Source organism: Rhinolophus sinicus, linkage group LG04 (assembly GCF_036562045.2).
Source record: "Rhinolophus sinicus isolate RSC01 linkage group LG04, ASM3656204v1, whole genome shotgun sequence".
Taxonomy (NCBI): domain Eukaryota; kingdom Metazoa; phylum Chordata; class Mammalia; order Chiroptera; family Rhinolophidae; genus Rhinolophus; species Rhinolophus sinicus.
In genome coordinates this window covers 56,882,134-56,907,345 of record NC_133754.1, presented here as the reverse complement: position 1 = coordinate 56,907,345, position 25,212 = coordinate 56,882,134, and the positions used below count along the sequence as shown (strand labels likewise).

Below are 25,212 nucleotides of genomic sequence, written 5' to 3'. Positions count from 1 at the left end.
TATAATATAATACCGGGTCTTATATTAATTTTTGCTCCAAAAGATGCATTAGAGCTAATAATCTGGCTAGGTCTTATCTTCAAGGAAACACAGTAGTAATTATAGTTACATTAAAATTTCTTTTTGAAAATTGTAATATCTAGATTACCTAGATATTACACCTGGAGTCTATATGTTATCCATATTTTATCTTAGTTTTTGTTCATTGTTTTGATCTCTTGTCATGCTTTGTGATTTTTTTATTTAGTGCCTGACATTGTGTATGAAAATTTTCAGAATCTCTGTCTGGATGCTGTTATCTTCCTCTACAGAATATTTCATATATGTGTGTGTGTATTATTTTGGTGGGCAGTAAGATAAAGCTGTTTATCTAGATACAGTAAACAATTATAATGATTGGGGTGGAGTTTCAGGCTGGTGTATTTCTGTTTACTTGACTCCTAAAGCATCTGACAATCAGGTCTTTGGAAAGGAAATGAGGGGTGACCTCAGGAAGGGCAGTTTGAGTGCAGTGGTGGAAGTGGAAGTCAGACTGAGGAATTGAGAGAAGAGAAAATGGAGACAGCCAGGGCTGACACTGTTTGAGAACTTGGCTATACAGGGCTAGACAGGGATGTATAACACAGTTTTAAGTCAGTCTCTCTCTCTCTCTCTCTCTCTCTCTCTCTCTCTCTCTCTCTCTCATACACACACACACACACACACTATAAATTTCTAAGTCATACAGAATGACATGGTCTGCAGTCCTGTAGAACAGAATCTCTTCCTTTTGCTTGTGTATTAGAGTACAGGCTAAGGTACCCCCACCCTTCCATACAATGACTTAAATAAAAATTAATTTTTTTCACTTAAAGTCCAGAGGTAATGTTTCACCACAAATGCAAGAGAGGCTGGGACAATAAATGTCTTCTTTCTTGGGTCAGCAGGCTCATAAGCACGTGATTCCTAAGGATGAGAAAGGTGCACACAAAGTCCCAGAGCATGGCAAATGCCCATTGCAGTGGGTTATCCTAGAGTCCTTTCAGCTAACTGTGTGCTGGCCTAGCTCACATAACAGGGCTGGGCTTTTGAGAGAGCTAACATTAGAAATTATGATAAATTATTCTAAATGCCAGTGGCAGAGTGACTAGGGGAATAGAACTGGGGAAGGCATCTGCCTCCTGCCTGCTGCCTGATGCCTCAGAGATGGCCTGTGCCCACCACCTGCCCCTGAACCAGGGAGGCTATGGCTGACCTGGACCTGCGCCAGCCCGTGGGCCAAGTGAAGTCAGGCTGTGGGTGCGGCATAATTGTTTCCACCACTCCATTCAGCACAACCACACCCACAGGATCCACTTATCTTACATGGCAACTAGCTCTTTCTTTTCCTTTCAAATTAACTGTGGCAGAGGGCTGGACTCATATGTTGCCAGTAGTTTCATCCAGTCATTGGTTGACAGTTCTCCTGGATCTGGAAGTCATCCCAGCCACCTCTCTCATTTTCTGGTTACAGACACAAAGTCGTAACTCCAACATCAGCTCTAGTTTCTTACTCAAGTTAGACAGCGGGGAAGTGGCAGCTCCTGTATCCACATTCATTTCTTGTGCTTTTTAAAGCCAGTGAGAGTGCGTCTTATTTGCCTTCACATTTTCGTTGCCTGGCTTAGTAACCTGATACCTGCTAGATGCAGCAGGGCAGTGGGCGGTGCTAACTGAGATCTATTTTATACCACTTCCCCCAGCCCCAACAGTAGAGCTAGTATCCTGTTGAGAACAAAATTATAAGTTCTCAAAAGTCCAATACAACCCTCAGTCGATTTCCAAGTTTAAGAAGGGGCACTAGTTTGTCAAACTTTCACCACTGACGAGCTGAGATGTAGGATAGAGAAGGAGGGAAGTTTCTGAGTCCGAGCTTTCTGAATAATGATTACGCCTCTCTTGTTCCCAAAGGAGGGCGGGGAGGCTAAGGGGGCTTGCAGGTGCCCATGTTTCCACACTGAGGTTGAGGAGGAGGGCAAGAAGATTCCTCATAAAATTCCGCGGGTCTCCAAGAAGTGGAAGACTACTTGTGCTTTCTCTTATTGGGTGTCTACGGAGCTATAGGACTTGCTGACCTATTCCAGTGCTAATGGAGTGTGGAACAGAGCGTTGTTGAGAGAAGCTAGGATGGTATAACCAGTTACAGAGGAAATAAGACAGCTTCCTCAAATTCATGGTCTCTGAGAGATATGCAAGTGGGATTTCACTCATGAGCTTGCCAACGTATTGGCCTTGGTCTACATACGGACTAAGTTGGGCAGTCACTGGGTGAGGTGAAAAGGCTCTCATAGTAACACAAGGTGGCATGATGCTGTCAACTGAGGGTCAACTGGAAGATGCAATCAGTTCTAACAAGAGGCATCAATGCCCAGAGTTGCTACTCAGGATTGAGAACCCTGCTAGCAAGGCTTGCTGGGGCCTCCATATGTCTATCTCTATCACCTGCAATGGGTGTTAGTCATGTAAACAGTAGGGTACCAACGAAGAAAATGACAACGAATTACTGATGGAAAAGTCTCCTGCTATCCTTTCTGGGCTCTGTTGTCAGAGGAACAAGCACAGGGAAGAGAGAGGGGGTGTGGAAAGCATACAGCACCTCTTCCTTTGCCTTTACTCGTCCTTCTGAGCCATGAGAATCACTAGTTTGGCCTGCTCTGCAGAGGAGGGGATCTTAGAATTGAACGTGAGATTGAAATGTTTGGATTAAAAAAAAATTTTTATTATGAAAATCTTCAAATATACACAAAAGTAGAATATAGTGAACGCCCATGAACCCATCACCTATCCTCAACAGTTATCAATATTTTGCCAGTCTTGTTTCATCTATTCCTTCTCTAACTTTTATTAAAATGTTCTTGTGGGGATATCTTAAAGCAAATCCTAGCCGTTATGTCATTTCACGTGTAAATGCTTCTGTGTATATTTCCAACAGATAAGGGCTTTTTTTGAAAAACCATTATGCCATTATTGTTTCTGACAAAATTAATATTAATTCCTTAATATAATATAATACCCAGTCCACATTTAAATTTCCCCAAGTGTTTCAAAATATCTTTTCACCATTGCTTTTCAAATTTGTAGGTAATCAAGGCCCACATTTCACATTTGGATACTACGTTTTATGTCTCTTTTATTATGCAGTTTTCCCCGACTTCACTCTCTTTTTTTCTTCTTGACATTGCTTTGATGGAGAAGCATTCATTTGTCCTAAAAAAAGTTTCACCCTCTTGACTGATTGTTTCCTAGTGGTGACATTTAACTTTTTTCTCTGTCTCGATATTACCTGTAAGCTGGTAAGTAGATTTAGAAACTCAATTAGATTCAGGTTTAATTATTTTTAGATAAGAATACTTCATGGTGGTGCTGCATATACTAGACTATTTGAATAGCCTGAAATGACTAACACATTTTGGGATGGACTGAGAATAAAAGCTGCTCCCTTTCCAGCGGGATACACAGTGTACAGCTAGTGGTTGCAGTTATTGGAGAAAACAAAACCACTGGTTTTATTACTCAATAAGTTGAGCCTCTTCGGCCACTCTGGTTATAAAGGAGAGGTGTAATGGAATTTTAAAATTATATTTTCCACTAAGGATCCAAATTTAATAGACGTGTGAGTTGGCAGACAAGACCGTTTTGAAAACTAGCCCCATAGCTCTAAACCGGTCAGACTGTGTAGAGGAGAGAGGATTTTAGGTACAGCCAGCCCTCTTACCTCAAACTCATGGGATGGGGGTGAGCTCCTTGGAGCAAAATTTCTATGGCTGGATGGCTGGAGGGTACCGTGCCATCGGGCTCCTGAATCTCAGGTGGCCAGTGATGGGCTGGCTGTAGCTTTGTGCTTTGGCGTTGCCATCTGCCTGCACCAGCAACATTAGTGGAGCCAAGAGAAGCTAAATGATTGTTGTCTGCGCACGAAAGGTGAGTCACACATGAGAGCAGTGTGTCTTCTTGGGTTCTGTCTGATAAGTTAGGCCAGTCAGAGGGCCCCCAGAAGCAAGAGGCTGGAAATGGATGCCAGATTTTAAGGGTTGTGGAGATTGATGGCACTGAGATACATTTGTCCAGGTCGAGGGACCTGGAAGAGAGAGGTTTCCAGCAATGAGATCTCCCAAGAGCTCACTAAAGCAGCTCATACAAAGAAGAATGAGTTTCATATATCTGCCAGGCTCAGAGAATGGGATAATACCAGCAGAACCAGGTTAGTAAGAACTTTCTTGTTCCTTTTTCCTCCTCCTTCCTTGCATCCCCACACCCAAGGGGATCAGCAGCTAAAAAAAAGAAAGCCTGACCCACATGTTCCCCATGATCTGGGTCTGAAACCAGCCTAGCCCTGGAAGGGGGGATGGAACTCCAAATCAGATTTGGAGTATTGATTATTCAAAGGGACTGGGAAGTCTAATTTCCAAATTACAATGGTTTTATGAATTTCAGTGACTCTAGTTACCTAAGAGTGAACAGAAGGACCCAGTACCTGCCTAAGTTTTCATTTGGAGCAAGGGAAGGCCACCTCCCACTGACAGATATTTAGAAGGGCAGAGGGAGAAAAAGGTCTGTTTTGATTACGTTCTGCAGTGTGGTTGTTCAACATACTGGGTATGCAGACAGTCAGTGTTTGAAGGAAGGATGGATCAGGGCTAATGTGCTGTGTCTAGATGGGTGAGGAGAGGATGAACCAAGCTGACTTCATCTTCTTCATGTCTTGAAATCAAAGTAAAACTCGGGAGGCTGCAGCTGTGGGAGTGTATCCTTTTAAATGACCTACTGGTGGGGCGTGCAAACCAGCTTTTGGTTCGTTTCATCCTTTGTCCTCTATGTATTTCTCATTTAGTGTCATTTCCACAGATTGTACAAGTACAGTTTTGGCTCTGAATCTCTTGTAGTATCTTCTTGCTTTTTAAATATGATTTTTTAGGACTATGTTAGTTTTCTAGAAAAAGGACTCAACTATATCTCATTCCACGTTATTTCTCTTTACTGGAACAGAATGAAAAATAATTATCTTCTGTATTTTATGGACTACCACGAAGAACTTGAGTATTAATTGTCATATGTGACCCCAAATAACAAAACATTAAGTTGTGTAAACATTTAATAATCCTTATAAAACGCCATTTTTAGCATTTGCTATTCAGTTCCCTTTCTTTTGTATAGGAAGTGTGCCTTGAAACTTTATCCTCCCAAAAGGTAAAATTATTTATTTGCACTTGGTAAATAGAATTAGTTTGAACTATTGGAATGATTTATTATGTTTGCTGAATTAAAATATTTTCTTTGTGAGTAATATGTACAAATAAGTGATTCTTTGGCTTTATTTCTTTGGCTAGCTAAAGAAGCCTTTGTCCATTTATTGATAATTGGCCCTTAATATCAGGAAGGCTAGTTTCCTAGAAGGGACTCTTGAATCTTGTTGCTTTTTGCTTTCTTGACTACCTGAGTTAACGTGTTCTGAAAATTACTGCGATTTTTCTGTTAGAATCAGTGATAAGCCTAAGATACGACTTTTCTATCACTGTATAATACCCATGAAGAATGACAGGAAAGGGAGAAAATTAGTGGCACGAATTTCAAAATTTTCATCCTTTTCTTCATGGGAGATGAAATTTTGTAGATAAACATGTAGGTCTTCTGGGGAAGTGGTTCTTCAGTGCAGTGGCGGGTGAGGAGATGGAGCTCTAAAACTAAAAGAACATAAACATGATGACTATTTTAAGGGGAAGTATTTATATTTTTGTTGTTCTTGCTGAGGTTTTTTTTTTTCCAGTTGACTGGCATATTTCACTGCTTTCAATATGAGAAAAACACTTGATGGTGGATGATGTTAGTTAGTCATTTAATATGAAATTGTGATGTGACATATAATGAATGTGTTCCCATTCATGAGGGAAGCCAGCTAAAGGGAAAGAAAATAATATAATGACTTGATTTTTGGTAAAAATGCACACAGTTTTAATCTAAAGATTTTTAAATGAATCCAATTTATCTATCTAGGCCCCATAGAAAATGTATAATATCTTCTAAGAAATTCAGATTTATCACATACTGTGTTTACCCGAAAATAAGACCTAGCCGGACAATCAGCAAAAATTAATATAAGACCTGGTATTATATTATATTATATTATATTATATTATATTATATTATATTATATTATATTATATTATATTATACCAGGTCTTATATTATAGTAAAGTAAGACTGGGTCTTATATTAATTTTTGCTCCAAAAGATGCATTAGAGCTGGTTGTCTGGCTAGATCTTATTTTCAGAACACTTTTATAAGTGTTTTATGAGCTTTTCAGGCAGCTATTCCCTGGTAGTAAAAAGAGCAAAGGTTTCTATTCCCATTTTGTTGATGGACTGTAGGTTGCTTTCAAGTTCTCTGAAAAGTCAGTGGCTGAAATAGCTGAGGCCATTTTTTCCATGGACTTTGGTTGTGAAAGCTAATGTCCTCTGTGGCTTTTCAATAGAATTTTTTCAAATATCGTTAATTTTCATCTTGAGTTACTGTCAAAAAAACTCCTTTCTGTCTTAATCATTAACTTAAAATATGTTTAACACCTTTTTAATGCAAATGCCATATTGGCTACATTAGTCAATGGAGAAAGAGGTGGTCGTGGATAGTGACTCTTTTCCTGGTTCTGATTGCTGACTGCTCTCAATCACCTTATGTACTTACACCATATAGACACCAGACTATGTCAATAATAACTTTCTCCAGTGCCTCCCACTCTAGATTTCTATGACTCTCTGATTAACAGGTCTTTAGCTAGGCACTGGCTCATATAAGACAGGGGGTTTAATTCATGAGTATTTCATGCATATAAAATACAGAGCTTCCAGAATCAGAGACATCACTGTACCTGTCTTATTAAATTAGTGGAGACCTCAGGGATCGTGTGAGCCACTGCCTTCAACCCTGTGGGGGCCCTTCAATCATGAAGTTGGTGATGCTACTCATATCTGCGCCTGTCATCATTACCTCTTGCTCTCTATCTATGTCTGCATTTTGATGAGGGCTCTTTTTATATGTTAATGAAGAGCAAACTACTGAGACAGAACAGCTTTTATACCTGTATAAGGGAGAGAGTACTATTCCTTATTTGATTGGCTAAAAGGTCCTGTCAAGTGTCCAGACACTCAAATTGTAGCCAATTTGAGCAAAAATATGTTTAAAGAAAATTGGCTTCCCATAATTAAAGTGATTAAAACAAATATTAAGCATTGGAAAACAGCCAGTATTTTTTATTACCTTTTTAATGAGGTGTAATTTATGTAAAGTACACAAATCTTAAATGTACAGCTCAATGAAATATACCTGTGTAATCACAATACAAATCAAGATTTAGATTTAAAACACATCTAGCACCAAAAGCCTCCCTATTCACCCCTGTCTCACACTTAATATCCCTCCCCTCAAAGGTAACCATCATTCTGACCTCTAATCTAACATCTTAGATTAGTTTTGCCAGTTTTTTAATTTCATATGAACGGCACCGTAAGATATGTACTCTTGTGTATCTGGCTTCTTTCACCGTGTCTGTGAGACTGATCTATGTTGTTGCATATGGCAGTGGTTTGTTCTTTTTTTGTTGCTATGTAGTATTCCATTGAATGAATATACTACAATGTATGTATATCCATTTTACATCTATCCATTCTAATGGTCTTGATGGACAATTTGTGCTTACTAATTTTTGGCTATTATGAATAAAGCTGCTCTGAATATCCTTGTACATGTTTTCTGGAAAATATATCTGTTCTTGAATTAGTGGGTCATATAGTGGGCCTATGTTTATCTTTAGAACACACTAATAAACAGTTTTCCAGATTGGTTGTATCAACTTGGACTCACACCAGCAGTGTATGCAAGTTCCAATTGTTCCACATCTTTGTCAACACTTAGTATTTTCAAAAGCCAACTTTTAATGTTAAAAAATACACTAATTTAAAAATACAACTTTTATATCCCCAGAACTCAGTTATTGGTTTTTAAATGAATTTTTAATTCATCAAATGATATTATTGAGTACCTATTGTATTCAAAGTGCTTTATTATGCTGTGGGGTCTATAAGAGAATAAAACATAACCCCTGCTTTCACGTGTTTACCATATTTCACTAGGGTGCTGTAGAGAATAGGCCATCAGCAGTGCAAGTCAGGATATGGTAAAGTGCCATAATCGATAGTCTCTCAAATGTGTCTTGACAGCAGGACTGCTTCCTTGGCTGAATTATCAAGTACATTATGCTTGTCTCTAGCATCTTTTCATTTTTCCTTTAGCACTGTAATGTCATTAACTTTGTACTTTCCAGGATACCTCACTGTGCCAACCCATATGGCTAATGGAAGCACTTGATACTCTGGATCTGTCTTCCTAAAAGTGCCCTGCCTTTCTCTTCTACATTGTCAGAATTGATTCCCCAAAATCTTGCTTTTGAGTTGGGTAAATTAAGTTTGGTATTAAAATTGGATAGTAACTCATTTATGTTACCACCTTCAAGAAGTATTTTTCTTTAAAAATGGATTCCAAGAGGCGTAGTGTCTTATCTCAAAGGAATTAACCATTGATGCTTGGATTTTTGATGCTTTCAGGCTAATGGAGAAATTTGAGAAGTCTACTTTATAAATATCACATTAAGGGAAGTTGTTCATTCCACCTGAAAAATAAGGCAGAAATTTCAAATGATTCTTATGCAAGGATGAACTGACCTGAAAATATATCGATTGGTTTGGACCACTTATTCTAAATGGATTGACTTAGTAGAATCTGAGATGTGTTGGTTTTATATATATCCATAAAATGCTACTTCAGGTCTTATGTTCCAACAAGATTTTCTTTATGTTCATTGTAAAACTATAGGACAAATTCTTTTTGTTTTGCACAGTTAATATAGTACTTAGTGTGGAAATTCAAATGTTTCTTCAATGTTTAGTTAAAACATGGAATAATGATAAGAATTCTCCTCCACTAATAAAACATACACTGCAACTGTCTGATCAGAATTTTTATGTGACACATCAAGATACCTCTAGATTTCAAAAACCAATGTTTGATTAAGAAGATATGGTGATAATTAAATCCATTTTATTTTTCTTTCATTTGTTGTGACTAAAACCTATGCACACACCTGAGTTGCTTTTAGAAAACTCAGTAAATTTGTATAATTTTCTTACTATAGGTTTTACACATCTTTTGTTAAATCCATTTCTAGATATTTTATGTATTTGATAGAATAGTCAGTGGTATCTTTTTAAAACATTTTATTTTCTAAGTCTTTATGCTGGTACTTTGAAGTACAGTTGACTTTTTCATATTGAATTTTTAATCTAGCAACTGTGCTAAATCTCTTATTAATTCTAATATTTTATCTGTACTTTCTTTTGGATTTCTTATACATGTAATCACACATCAGTAAATAATGACAATTTTATTTCTTCTTTTCCATTCCTTTTCATTTTTATTTCTTTTTCTTGTCTTACTGCATAAGCTGAGATCTTGAGTATAGTGTTGAAGGGAAGTGATGGTGGGTGTCCTTATCTTATTATTGGAAACTTTTAACATTTCACCAATAAGTATGATGCTTGTTGTAGGGTTTTTGTAAATACCCTTCATTAGATTAAGGAAGTTGCTTCCTATCCCCACTTGTTAAGATTGTTTATCCTGATTGGATGATGGTTTTTATCACACACTGTCTCTTTAGTGAAAAGATGGCAATAGTGACTCACACTCATTAAGACCTATCTTTTAGATTGTTTACTACCTGGGATGGGTTCCAGGCAGATCCTTTCACTTTCTTTCTTGGCTAATTGACACTGCAAGAATTGATCTTTACAATTGCCTAAGGCTTCCTTTTTGTGCTGGTGGAAATCTGGTTCTGAGCAAGGACTGGCTCATTATCATCACAGTACATTTTAAGTTTTTGTTTTGTCATTTGGTGCCCTCCTCCCCTTCCCCCCAATCAAGCCTAGGCTTGAGTCTTTTCAGTTGAAACAATCTGTATCTCAACCTGACGTTTTGCCATTAGCCCTGAAGTTGACTAGGTGTTTGCATTGAATAAGAGAAAGCTCAGCCCTGTTACTGGTGGAAGAAGGCAGAGTATGGGTGAATCGAGATCATCCTCATCCTTCTATAGACAGTCATTGCTGGGCACAGGACTCTGAGCCAAAATCGAGGTAACTGGAATGTTTCTGGCTATCTCATGTCAAGGGCCTCACCCTCATGAGCCTTTGTGTTCCCTTCCCTAGAATGAGGGTTGACATTAAATACTCTTCAAGGGCTATTTTAACTCTAAGCCTCTATGAATCTTTGAGAGATAGCTGTTGTCATCCTTTTTTCTCACATTATTTCTACAACCTTGAGAGAATCAAGAATTTTAATCTTATATTTTCAGATGGGAAATTACCTTATAGAGACATCAAGTGCGTGGCTTCAAATAATGACAGTGGAGCACCATAGTCTAGATCTTTTCTGCAAAGTGGAAATGGAATATATTTAAATTGTACTTACTTAAAATGTAAATGTTAAAGAAATTTATTTACTTCGATAGCAAAACTTTTTTTTTGATAGCTGTCAAATTTCTTATGTCATGCTTTTCATAATGTCTAGTACATATTAATTATCAGTTAAGTGTGTTTTGGTTTCCTGTGGCTATTGTAACAAATGACCTCAAACCGGGAGGCTTAAAACAGCATCAATTTACTCTCTCCGTTTTGGAGGCTAAACGAGGCCTAAAATCAAGGTGTCAGCAGGGCTGTGTTCCCTTTGAAGGCTCTAGGAGAGAATATATTTCTTGCCTCTAGTAGCTTCTGGAAATTCCAGGCATTTGTTGGTTTTCGGCAGCCTCACTCCATCTTATCACATTGCCTCCTCCTCTTCCATGTCAAAACCCCTCTGCCTCTCTTACAAGGATACATGAATACACTGCATTTAGGGCCTACCAGGATAATCCAGTATAGGCGTCTCTTCTCAAGATTATTAATTTAATCACTTTTTTTGCTATATAAGGTAATATTCACTCTTTTGCCATGAGAAATAATATTCACAGGTTCTAGACATTAGGTTGTGGACATATCCTTTTGGAGACTGCCATTCAGCCCACTAAAAAATAGAAGCTGTTTTTTGATGATGATGATTTTCTCAATATATCTAGAAATGGGCACTGAGAGACTAGATCAACCTTGAATTTCTTTAATGTATGAATAGAGGTGCCTCTATTTTTAGTACCTAGTAAGTGGAAGTAGAGAAAATAATATTTGAATATCTCTCACGGTTAACCTTTGAACTTCCTGTTTATTGTCACTAAAATGGATTATTAGAGGACCTTGAATTTGAAAGGTATCTCTAACAACTTGATTATGTAAATGAATGTCATAAATATGTTAATAGGTTAAAAGATTTAGTTTAGAAAATTTACATGTTGAAGAATGTAGTAGCTGTAGCTTGGCAAGTAAGCAGCTGTGCTATGTTGCCTAGAGAGGAGACAGTTTATGTCAGAGAAAATTGAAAGGTTACTTTATTTTAAATTTACTCACTAGGGGGGCAGATAGACTGGTAATTTTTTTGTATGATGTTCATCAATTTCAGAACTTTTCTGAAAGTTGGATTTTAGTCTTTAAAGTAATACTTTATTCTCTCTTTATAAGATAGGAAAATGATATTTTTCGGTAAGGATGACTATTATCTTTAGAGTTTAGCCAAATTTGTAATACAATGGTTATTTTCAGTTCCTGAAGTGGAACGGACTCATTGAGCTCCTTCTATTGGCAAAGCACAGTGTGACATGATAGATAGAGGTGCCCTGGACATGTTCACTTGCTTGTCACTCATTTATCCAACAGATATTTACCAAATTCCTCCTACGTGTCAGACACCGTTGTAGGAACTTGGGAAACTGATGAGCAACACAGATAAGGATTCTATCTTCATGGCGTTTATTATGTTCTAGTGGGGAAGATACACAATAACTAAACAAGGGAAATATTAGAGAATGATAGTGCTATGCAGGAAACTAAAATAAAATATGCTAGAGTGATCTATGGCTTCTTTTGATGGTGTGATCCAAGAGGGCCTCTTTAAGGAGGTGATATTTAAGATGAATTAGGATTGGATGTGAAAGAGTGAGCCTTTTGGATGGGCTAGGTAGGGTGCAGAAACATACAAGGCAGTGGGAATAGCTCTTGCAAAAGCAGCGAGGAAAGAATAAGCTTGACCTCTCTGAGGAACCGAATAATGAAGCACAGTGGGTGAATGGTCTGGGAAGACATGAGGTCAGAGAGGGAGTTAGGGCTGGTCACGTGGTTCTGTGGTTCTAGCCCAGGCTTCACATTAGAAACATCTGTAGGAACTTTAAAAACTTACCTGGATCTCACCCCAGACAAATTAAACCTGAATCTCTGAGGGTGGAACCTGGTATCCATTTTCATTGCTGCTGTTGTTTTGTTTTGTTTTGTTCCCAAGGGAATCCTAATACGAAGCCAGCATGGTAATTCAGGGTTTTGAAAAGTAAAGGAATTTTATTTTAAAATCAATGGTGTGTCAGCAGAGTCCTTTAAAAAGGGGAATGATGTGATCGGCTTTGTGTTTTTAAAAGGTCTTTCTGCTTCCTTTGTGGAGAAGAGGTGAGAGATCACAGAACTAAAGCAGAGGAGGCTGTGGCTGGGGCGGAGAGAAGGCATCACTTGGGTAAGATTCTGGAGGCCGTTCTAACAGGACTGTTTATGGACTGCATATGGGGGGAGAGGAAGAAAGGCATCACAGATGAGTCCTAGCTTTTTGGTTTGAGCAACCAGGTGGATGGTAGCCCCATGTATTGAGACAGGGAAGCCTAAGGCAGGAGCAGATATTTGGAGGAAAATGAAGAGTATGGCTGTGGACATGGTAAGTGAAAAAAATACTTCACCTGGAATTTAAACAGTCTTGCGGGTGAACAGAACACAGGATCAAATGAAGGCGGAGGAGTTCCCAGTGGAAGGAATGTGATTTGAAGGAGTAGGTGTATCGTGAGTAGAGCAGTAGAGGCACACCTTTCAGGCTTGGAGTCAGGGAGGGGAGAGCAGCAGCTGTGGCGAGCAGCGTGGTGGGGAAGAGGCTGAGAGGGTAGGTCAAAGGCCTTTGAGTGCTATTGCAAGTGGGTTTAACAGTCTGTGAGCTCCGGAGAGTCAGTGACTCCGTCTGAGGCTTAGCGGGGTCTGAGCAGACTTGTGGTTAGGAAGCTTGGTCCAGTGACCCTGAACGTAGATTTAAAAAAACGACTGGAGGCAGGGAGAGTGCTTATGAGGATACTGTGGTTAAGTGATGGTAGAGCCCGAGAACGAGGACCTGAAATAGAGCAGTGGCTGGGGGAATAGCAGAGAGGGTGTCGATTTAAGGAAGATGACAGTGACAGTTGGACTGGGCACTTTGGATGATGGATGTAGAGGGTGGAGGTTGGGCTTTCATAGAGTGGGAGCAGTGAAAGGTAACTCCAGGTCATTTATGATTTGCTGGTTCCTTCTGTATGTTGCAAATGACTTTTTTGGGGGGCGGGGTTCATTACTGCTCTGTGTAAATGGGAACTTCAAAATATTTTTTTTTTGCATGTGAGCCTAAAGAATTTTTATGAAATGAGCAAATTAGCCTAATAAGAAAACATACTTTAAATGACCATGAATAACCTTTTCAAAGTTGAAGATTGAATGAAATATCTTAAAGCCTGAGCTCCATTTGATATGACTCACCAGAATCCCAGCTTCTAATTCGGCTGTAGGAAGACTGAGGATTGTGGCAGGATGGCAGTGCTCGGAGAGGGGCCACAGCAGCTCTTGCCCCCTCAGCCCTCACGGGTCAGGTGAGCAGAGGCTTTGGGATGCAGGATGAAGGAAGGTCAAGATATTCTAGGGATCAGGAGTGAGAAATGGGGGAAATAGGGAGCCTGATGCTGGAATAGCAATGATTCCTCCCTAACCCTTCTGGGCCCTGTTCTGGCTCACAGTCCCCTTATTTTCTTGCCTCCTTGGTCCCTGCTGGCTTCTCCTCTCACTGCAGCCATCTGTTGCTTCCATTGGCCTTCCTCACCCTATTGATTTACTGCAAGTAGAATTAGTTTCACAGCGAATGCTTTTTGCTTTTTGCCTTGTGATAGTTTCTAGTTAGAAGGCAAATGGGGTCAATCTTTTATGCTGCCTGCCCCTCCCCTCCCCACTTCTCTCTTTGCCCTTATAAAGGAAGGCAAGGCTTGCACATAGATCCTGATCATTGTACCACACAGCACAATGGATTGAAGTGAACTCTAGCAGGAGATGAAAGCAGCACTCGGATATAAAGTTTTTCATAGGCTCTGTGATGCAATGGAGGGCTTCCAAGTGAAGAGCCCAGTGGGACCAAGAAGAGGGACTAATACATAGGAAATAGCATCTACTCTTATTCTTAGTCTATTTTATATCATTCTCCTTTCTAATTGTACTTGTTTCTGCTAATGAAACATTTATTCAATATAGCCCCAAATGAAGCTCTAAAATTTACAGACTTATTTTCAATATAAAATACAACAGATGTACAAAAAAAGTCCACAGACTATAATTGTATAGGTTTATGAATAATTAGAAAGCAAACATCTGTGTAACCCAGAACATTGCCAGACTGTCCAAAGCCTTCCACGGTCCCTTCCTGATCACAGCTCTTCCCCCTCCCACAAGTAACCACTCTTCTTCTTTTTATGATAATAGTTTCCTTGCTTTAAAAAATAATCTCATCACTCTTTAAGTAATGTCATTTGGTTTTGCTTATTTTTGAATCCTGGACCTGGAGTCAGGCTGTACATGTTTTGTTTCTTCTTTGCTCTACTTTGGGTTGGTAAGATGCATCTATTTTGTTGTGTCCAGAATAGCTTGTTCCATTTCACTGCCATATAGTATCTCATTGAATGAAAATATGACAGGTTTATTCACTTCTTAGGGTTGTTAATGGTTTGGAGAGTACAAATGATGCAGTTGTGAATATTCTTATGCTTATGTTCCAATGCATGCTAGCATGAGTTTCCCTATTGGCCTGGAAGAGGAATTTTTTTTTGTTGTGAAACACACAGTTGCATTGAAATAGAACTATTTACCCACACATGTAGCTCAAGAAATATCAAATATTTGGAAACTGGTTTCCTTTGGAAAATTTCAAGTTGTGCTCAGACATTTCAGTTTGGCTAATAATGAGAAAATTCCTTTATAGAAATTGTTTCATGGAAAAAAGAGTTCTTTTCAAAATATCTTCACAAGAATGTTGGTGACATGTATGTAATGGACTTAACTTTTGATAAAACCTTTTTTTTAGGTAATTAGATTTAAAATTTGTTCATTATTCCATTTCAATCTCCAAATTAAATGTCAGCATGAAAAGAATTTTTCTTGGATAACTCATGACACTAATAATTTGAGTATATAATTGAGTAGTGTATTTTCTAGAAATAGTTTTCACTTTTGGAAGCAAAAGGCAAGTGTTGTAAATTAAAAAAAAATAAAAATCTAGATAAAGCCACATGATATAAAATATATAATTGATTGATGTTAATTAGCTTTCCAGATCATCTACATTTCTTTTTCTGTGTTAACATATTCTTTTTCAGCATGTTCAGAAACCACCTGGAAATCTTGATATAACTTGCTTAGTTATAAGGACCCTTGGATTCTTAGTTATTAGAAAAAAAAAGAAAAAAGAAAATTGGGAAGAACAAAGAACCAAGTAGCCAGCTTGAGAAAAGGGTTACCACTTCACAGGAGTGGCTATGCAATTATATAGACATATATTTCTCTGATACATATATGTATAAATACATAATATATAAGTATATATAATACATACATAATATATACGTATATATTTATGCACTCATATGAGTGCATATATAGTATATATCAATATATGAATATATATATTTATGAAATGATACTATGGTTAATTCAAAACAAATTGGATATGTTAAAGAACTATTAATCCATAAAAAAGGAAAATTAAAGTGTGTTAAGAAGTAGTTTTAATGAGCACCTGAGCTATTAATACCATTTACAGCAAACTTGATACATACACTAATCAAATGGTAGATTCCTAATGTTTTGTGGTGGTGATCAACTGATTAAGGAAATATTAGAGTTTTAGAATGAGCGGAGACATTAGCAACCATATGGTCTAATTTTCTTATCCTAAAGATGAAACAGTGATTTGCCTAAAACCAGAAAGGCATTTATTATTAGAGTTGAGACTAAATTTGTTTATTTCTTCATTTCTCTGTTCAACACAAATTTATTGAGAGCCTATTATGGGTGAGAAATTGTTCTACGTACTGGAGACACCGTGGTGAACAAACGGAGTTCTTCTCTCGTGGGGTTTATATTCCAAAGTAGGAGATTGGCGATAAACAAGGAGCTATGTAATAAAATGACAGGCATTGGCAAGTGGCGAGAAAAAAAGTAAAGCAGGGGAAGGAAACAGAAGTGATAGGGAATGCTGTTTTGGGTAGGATGGTCAAGAAAAGTCTCAGTGAGGACATGACTTTCGAGCAAAACCTGAATGAAATGCAGGGATATCCCTGTGGATAGTCTTGAGGAAGAATGTTGTAGGAAAAGAGAACAGAAAGTGCAAATGCTTAGTGTGTTCCCAGAGCAGCAAGGCAGTGGGTGTGGCTAAAGCAGGTAAGCAAGGGGAGCCTTGAGGTGGGAGACAGGCTTGGAGGCTGTGGTAAGTATGGCTGATCCTTCAACAACACAGGTTTGAACTCCGTGGGTCCACTTGTACGCAGATTTTTTTCAATAAATACATACAGTACTGTAAATATAGTTTCTCTTCCTTATGATTTTCTTAATAACATTCTTTTCTCTAGCTTACTTTATTGTAAGAATCCAGCATATAATACATATAACGTACAAAATATGTGTTAATTTTCTGTTTATGTTATTGATAAGGCTTCTGGTCAACAGTAGGCTATTAGTAAAGTTTTTGGGGAGTCAGAAGTTATATGCGGATTTTTGACTGCTCAGGAGGTTGGCACCCCTAACCCTGTGTTGTTTAAGGGTCACCTGTACTTTGGGAATTATTCTAAGTATTTGGGGAAGATATTGGAGAGTTTTGAACAGGGAACTAACACAAGACTCCAGTTTTGAAAGGGACACCCTGGCTGCTGTAGAATAGGCTGCCGAGAGACAAAAATGGAAGAGGCCTGATGGTGAGGAGGTCACTGCAGCTTTATGGTGAGAGACCAGGAAGATAGGGAATTTGGAGTAAGGAGTAAGATAGTGACAGCTTGATGATTTGATATGTTTTAAAGGCAGAGCAACAAGATCTGCAGTAGTATTGGATGTGGGATGTAAGGGAAATCCAGGCTCCTCACCAGTTTTGCCTGTCCCCTGTCACATGACTAAACTGTACTAGAATGCTTTTCCAGGATTTAATTTTGCTCTTTTTTCTGAAGGATGTTCAAGTCAAGATTTAAGACTGTTTTCTGGGCAAACGATCCTTTTTCATCTGTGGTGGTGGAAAGTTTGTTTATAGCACACCTGCCCAGGTGTCACTGACTTGGTATCAGATTTCCATAAATGTCTGCACCTGGCTCAATTTTGGTTTACATCTGGAAACTTCGTAATGTTCTACTTTAATCTCTGCATTGACCTGAAAATTGCTTACTGTTTTTGAGGTTAGATTTGCTTCAAGATTGATGGTGCATTAGTATGACTACTGTAGCTCTGTGTATTGGCACCAAAGAAATTATCCTGGAAAAAAAAAAGAGAATCTATTAGGTTGTGCCTGCTTGCAGCAGATAGGAGTTTGCATACAGAACAGTCCCAATAATGCAGAGTTCCAATTGTGCCAGCTCATTAATGGACTAGAGAATGACGCTATTGGAGAGCAGTCTCCCTAGCTGTGGTGCAGTGACACTGAGTCTTGACTCTGAATTGATGCCAAAGGCAGAGCCATTGGATTTCGTGAATACTGATGGGTGTCTGTTTTTCCCCCTTTTAAAGTAAAAGGAACACAGGTTAAATCAGCTAATAAAATATTCCTTTTCACGTAGTTTGTTAATGCGAGATATTGTGCAGGCTTATCATCACAACTTTCAGTGTTATTGTTGTTCTTTTCCTTGAGGGAAAAATATACCACTGAATACACATTCCAGATGGCTGTTTTTAAAATGGGGCTCCAGAGGCAAAATGAAGAGGAGCATTTTACTTTTTTAGTTTCTGTGACTCTCACCCACTGCCGAGTTACCAGGAGGAGGAATGTGCAGAGTGGGTATGTTTTAACAAAGTTGCATTTTCAATGGGTTACACAGGTTGACTATTTCCCACAAAGCAGACATACCATATTTTTAGGCAGAGTCTGTAAGGGTGACAATAACTTTTATTTTGTAAGGAAATATGAGTAGAAATGGATCACTTAATTCCCCTGGAACCTAACCACCTGTAACATGCCAAGTGAGGTCTGAGAGTGTATAGTTTGGAGCACTAAATAGCACCTTATCTGCACAGATGCATTTGAATGTTTACAGATGTTTCCACTTGAGCCAGTATCAAGGTCTTGTTTTAGTTCCTTATTAGATATGTGGGAATTACGCTTCAGTCTATTGGATAGACTTCAAATACTTAGGTCAGAGAGTGCTTATGGGAAACATATGAAATCTTGAAAAGTTTGGGAGTTATGGCCCTTTAAAGTGGCCCTCTCTATTGCATCTGATAGTTGGTTACTTTCCTTCTTCAAACCCCACCCCTTTGGCTTCCATAACACCAAACATTCCTGGTTCTCTTTTGCAGGCTTCTCCCTCCATTTGACATTGATGTTCTCTAGGGTTTCATCCTTAGCCCATTCCTTTAATCCCACCACATGTTCGTCCTGGATAGTCTCCCTCATAATCTTGGCTTTAACCTACCTGTAGACAGATGACTGTCAAACTGTCACCTCCAGCCCAAACCTCTCCTTTGAGCGTTTGCCCTGCACGTGCAAGTCTATGCAGTGATTCCTTCCCGGGTGTGCCACAGGTCCCACAAACTCTACAGCTTCTCAGCCGGGTGCTGCATTTTGCCCCACAGCCTGGTATTCTGTCCGCGTGCTGTCTTGGTTGGTGGCCCCACCATCTATTCCTCAGTCACTGACAGCCTGCCTGATAATAGCAGATCAACACCAACTTATAAATATGTGTTATGACAAAGTTTCTTTTAATTTTTTTTTTTTAATCAAAGTAACTCACGCCCATGGTTAAAAAGTCAAATAGTGTGGAATGGCTTACAATAAAAAAAAAAAAAAGAGAGACAATGGTTTCCTTGCCTCAACCCTTCCCACCTCCATTCCTTCTTTCAAAAGGAACTACTTTTAACCCCTGTAACTGCTTTTTCTGGTAGGTATTGTGATATATCGAAGTACTACACTTAAACTGTTATTTCCTCATTTGTCACTCTGGACGGACAGTGTCTTCTGGTTTCCTGCCACACTCCCCATCTCTCCCCCTGCCCTTTATGCAGCATAGTTGTATCACAACCTTTAGTTCCTCTATTTAAGTAATTTAAGTAATATAGTTCTATTTTATATCATGCTTCATCACCTTTAGATGGGATCACTTGGTCCCTGACTTACAGGGTGAGTGAGGGTCTTAGCAACTCCATCATTTCCTTTAGCTTCTCTCTCCCCCTGCCCCATCTCCTTCTGTCATGTGCACTGACTTTCCAGTTATCAAAACTGGTACTGTTTATTTGATAAATTGATAAATTGATTTTCTCTCTGAGCATTGAGATATTGTTTCCTTTTGGTATCCAGTGTTGCCAGTAAGTCTGATATCAGTCCAACTGCCCGTGATCTATGCTTTCCATTTGGAAAACTTTAGGATATTCTCTTTCACTCTGGGGTTCTGAAATTTCTCCATAATATGTTCAAGGGTGTGTATGTGTGTGTGTGTGTGTGTGTGTGTGTGTTTATTTCATTCATTTTCCAATTTTCCCATACTAATTTTCTCCCACTTTCTCCATACACTTTTTCTAGGATTCCTATTAGATGATGCATGGTTGGACAAACTGGAAATGATCTTTTAGATGCCTATATTTTCTTATTTTGTTTTATTCTGGAAGGTTTTCTCTGCTTTATCTTCCAAACTTTTATTGATTTAAAAAATTTGTGTATTTGTTTCTTCATGTATTCCATCAATTGATTGATTTTTTCCGTAGCATCCTGTACTTATTTTATGAATAGAATATTTTCTTAGCTCTCTGAGAATAATAACTACATTTTAAAACTTCTTTTAAAGGCACAGAGATTTGCCATAGACCCTCTGTTCCTACATATGCATAGCTTCTCCCATTATCTACATCCCTCACCAGAGTGGTAATTATGAACCTACATTGACACATCATAATCACTCAAAGTCCATAGTTTATATTAGGAGTCACTCTTGGTGTTGTACATTCTATGTACATGTAATGACATGTATCCAAATTTATGGTATCACCCAGAGTATTTTCACTGCCCTAAAAATCCTCTGTGCTCTACCTTTTCATCCCTTAGCATCTGTTTCCCCCTCAACCCCCACAACCACTAATCTTTTAATTGTCTCCATAGTTTTTCCTTTTCTAGAATGTCTTACAGTTGGATTCATATTACAGTATATAGTCTTTTCAGATTGGCTTCTTTCACTTAATAATATGCATTCAAGTTTCCTCCATGTCTTTTCATGTCTTGATAGCTCATTTCTTTTTAGTACTAATAATATTCCACTGTCTGGACCTACCACAGTTATTTATTTACCTACTGAGGACATCTTGGTTGCTTCCAAGTTTTGGCAGTTATGAATAAAACATCTATAAACATCCATGTGCAGGTTTTTGTGTAGACGTAAGTTTTCAACTCCTTTGGGCAAATACCAGAGAGTACAATTGCTGGATTGTATGGTAAGAGTATGTTTAGTTTTATAAGAAACCACCAACTGTCTTCCAAAGTGGCTGTACCATTTTGCATTTCCAGTGAATAAGAAGTCTTGTTGCTCCACATCCTTGCCAGCAATTGGTGTTATCAGTGTTTGGGATTTTGGCCATTCCAATAGGGTAGGTGTGTAGTAATAGCTCATTGTTGTTTTAATTTGCATTTCCCTGATGACATGTGATGTAGAGCGTCTTTTCACATGCTTATTTGCCATTTGTAATATCTTCTTTGGTGAGGTGTCTGTTAAGGTCTTTTTCCAATTTTTAATATATTTTTGTTGTTATTGTTTTCTTGCTGAGTTTTAAGAGTTCTTTGTGTATTTTGGATAACAGTCCTTTCTGAGATGTGTCTTTTGTAAATATTTTTTCTCAGTCTGTGGCTTATCTTACTCTCTTGACATTGTCTTTAGCAGAGGAGAAATGTTTACTTTTAATGAAGCCCAGCTTATGACTTATTTCTTTTTATGCATTGTGCCTTTGGCATTGTATCTAAAAAGTCAGTCACCAAACCCAAGTTCATCTAGGTCTTCTCCTATGCTATCTTCTAGCAGCTTTATAGTTTTGCTTTTTACATTTAGGTCTGTGATACATTTTGAGTTAATTTTTGTGAAAGGTGTGTCTAGATTTATTTATTTTTTTAAATGATGGATGTCCAGTTGTTTCAGCACCACTTGTTAAAAAGACTGTCTTTGCTCCAGTGTATTGCCTGTGATTGTTTGTCAAAGATCAATTAACTGTTTTATGTGGGTCAATTTCTGGGCTCTCTAGCCTGTGTCATTGATGTATTTGTTTATTCATTCACCAATACCACACTGTCTGCATTACTATAGGTTTATTGTAAGTCTTGAAGTCAAGTAGTGTCAGTCTTCTAACTTGTTCTTCCATATCACGTTGGTTATTCTGGGTCTTTTGCCTTCATCTATAAACTTTAGAATTAATTTGTTGATGTCCATAAAATAAGTCACTGGGATTTTGACTGGGGTCGCATTAAGTCTATAGATAAAGTTGGGAAGGATTAACATCTTGACAATATTGAATCTTTATCCATGAACATGGAACATCTCTCCATTTATCTAGTTCTTTTATGATTTTGTTCATTAGAGTTTTGTAGTTTTCCTCACATAGATCTTTTACATATTTTGTTAGATTTATATCTAAATATGTCATGTTTTGAGGCACTAATTGTAAATGGTGTGTTTTTGGTTTCAAATTTCATATGTTCATTGCTTGTATATAAGAAAGTGATTTACTTTTGTATATTAACCTTGTATCCTGGAACCTTGCTGTAATGGCTTATAAGTTCTAGGCATCTCAGTAAAATTTTCATTCACTCAGATAAGAAGGATGTACACTGACATCTACCTCACTGTCACACTTCTGCAGTGAATTTGGTATTGCATGATTCTGTTTTGGATTCCTTCTCAGTAGGTTTTTTGTTTGTTTGTTTGTTTGTTATAAAAAGCATGCGAGCTCACCTGGAAGGATACACCCCAAATTGTTAACAGTATTTGTGAGTATGAGAGAAGGAGCCAAAGAACCTAATGTATGTAATGCTATATTTGTTTATCTTAACTATTTATATTTTGAAATATAAGCTGGTAAAGAGAAGTACATAAAAACTTAAATGTACAGCTGAAAGAATTACTTAACGTGAACAGCTGTGTAACCACTGTCTGGATTAAGAAACAAGATGCCACCAGTCCCTACAGAAGCATCACCATGTCCTTTTCCAGTCTCTCCCACCCCCAAGGAACCACTCTCACCCCATAGTAACCATTAGATTTGTAAAATTATTAGTTCCTTGGATTTCTTTATAGTTTTACTTCCTAATGCATTTCCAATGACTTTTTTGAAAATAAGTAGAATCACAATAAAGACTCATTTAAATGGAGTCATTGTGTCTGGCTTCTTTTACTTAGCCTCATTTTTGTGAGATTTATTCCCATGGTTACATGTAGCTGCAGGTCATTTATTTTCATTGCTGCAAAATATTCCATTATATGAATATATGATAATTTATTTAGCTAGTCTATTACTCATGGACATTTGAGTTGTTTCCACTTTTACACTTTTAATTAATGCTTTTAGGGACATTCTTATGCAGCTATTGTTCCAAGACATGGAAGGCTCTATCCTGATAAATGTGTACTCATGGTTCTTCTAAGTATATATTGAGGAATGGAATTGCTGGTCATAGAGCATGAGAATCCTCAGTTTTACTAGATACTGCCGGACAGTTTTCTAAAGGGATTATACCAATTTATGCAATATATTGTTAGGTTAAAACTTGCTATTCTATTATTTGGCGGTAAGAAAAGATGAAATTGGACCATTTGTAACAACATGGATGGATCTTGAGATTATAATGCTAAGTGAAATAAGACAGAAAAAGCAGAGAACCATATGATTTCACTGATATGTGGTATATAAACCAAAAACAGCAAAAGAACAAGACAAACAAATGAGAAACAAAAACTCATAGACACAGAAAATAGATTAGTAGTTACCAGAGGGTAAGGGAGGACGGGGTAGGAGATGAGGGTAAAGAGGATCAAATATATGGTGATGGAAGGAGAACTAACTCTGGGTGGTGAACACACACTGTGATTTATAGATGATGTAATACAGAATTGTACACCTGGAATCTATGTAACTTTACTAACAGTTGTCACCCCAATAAACTTTAATTTAAAGAAAACAACTTTCTATTCTGGTGGGCATAGAATGGCATCTTATTGTAGTTTTTCTTTACATTTTACTGATGACTAATGAAGTTGAACTCATTTTTACATGTCAGTTGGACATTTGGATTTCTTCTTCACTATAGAGCTATCTTTTTTCATTTGTAGGAGTTTTTCAAAAATGTGTTTTGGATTTAAATTATCTGTCAATTGTATGTGTTACAAACATTATTTTCCACTCTGTCATTTGCCTTTTTACTTCCTTTAGGGTATCTTTTAATGAATAGATTTTTTATTTTATTGTGGTCCAATTGATCAATATTTGTGGTTAGTGCTTTTTCTGTCTTATTTAGGAAATCTTTTCCTAATCAGAGGTCATGAAGGTGTTAATTTGCACCTTTTTCTTCCCCCTAAAAGCTTTGTCTATCACATTTAGGTCTTTAGCCAGCCTGGAATAGATCCTTATGTGTGGTATGAGGTCAGGTTCAAATCTTTGTACTACAGACAAATAGACACAAACCTATGTTTCTTTAACAACAACATAAAAATCAAGCATGTGATGGAGGCAGGGCTTCATGTGGCCGAGCCTCTGCCATGTCCTTGTGATGTGGCTTCCATCTGTCCTAAGGACGTCCTCCTGTGCCTCTGTCCCTCCCCATGGCTTCCTTATTAGCCACCATTCTGCTCTTAGTATATTCTCAAAGGTAAATGGAAAGGAAAAATACTTTACCTTCTGATGTTATAAACATTTTGCTTAGCTATAGTTTGACTTTACTTTCATGAGTTGTTTTATACCAGGAAACTATTACTTTTTTAAAGTGCAACTTATTGCAAAGCAAAATCTAAAACTGGAGTGATGCTATTTTTTGTCTCAGTGTTGAAGTGCTACCCACCTTTTGAATGTAGTCATGCTTTTAATGTATAGAAAGTCAATCTTTAATTTTGCTAAAAAGTTACTAGAACTTGCAAGTGTGAATCTTGAACTTGTTTTAGAAACAATCTTTCTTATTCCAAGAAGAATGCTTCTATTAGAAAAAAAAAAAGGAAACTTGGAAGAGCAGTGATTATTTTCTGCATACAGGTCTATTGGAAAGAAAAGAAACATACAGCTGGAAGAAATTTAAATGTCATTTAGTGTAGGATTTTACCTCTATGAAGTAGACCATTCTCACTTTTAATATAATTCCAGAAAAGAAAATTCCACACTCTTTCCTGGTAATATTTAATATACTTCACTGTCAGTGAATTATCCTTATGCTATGTCTTAAGTCCACTTTCTTATTCTGTTTCAAATGGAAACAGAGAAATTGGGCCAACCATCTGTGTCTATAATAATTCCTCAACTACTTGATGGTCATTGCTAAATCCGTCAGCCTTCTCTTTGTGGTATAACCCAATATGTTTGTTTAGCTCTTTCTCTTAAGCCAGTTTCCAAATAACCTATTTACTGTTTTTTAATCTCATCTAAATTCTTCCCATGTCATCTGTAAATTATGATTTATAGACTCAAAAATTGAACATAACACTTTTGCCAAGGTATGATCAAATGCTGGTTAACCAATAGGGATGATGCTCTGTTTTAGAGAGTTGT

The 25,212-nt window shown here is 37.6% G+C and overlaps 1 protein-coding gene across 11 annotated transcripts in view; it reads left to right on the top strand.

Annotated features, from left to right (window-relative positions):
• Positions 1-25,212, top strand: part of CSGALNACT1 (chondroitin sulfate N-acetylgalactosaminyltransferase 1) — a 298,778-nt gene that overhangs the window by 159,166 nt on the left and 114,400 nt on the right. For 3 of the 11 annotated variants that reach the window (XM_074329587.1, XM_074329582.1, XM_019742119.2), the window contains exon 3: positions 12,612-12,703. The exons of 5 other annotated variants lie outside the window; for them this stretch is intronic. The gene's annotated coding sequence lies outside the window, so the exon portion shown is untranslated. The remainder of the gene's footprint in view (positions 1-12,611; positions 12,704-25,212) is intronic. 3 more of the 11 variants (XM_074329583.1, XM_074329585.1, XM_074329584.1) reach the window with 1 other exon arrangement.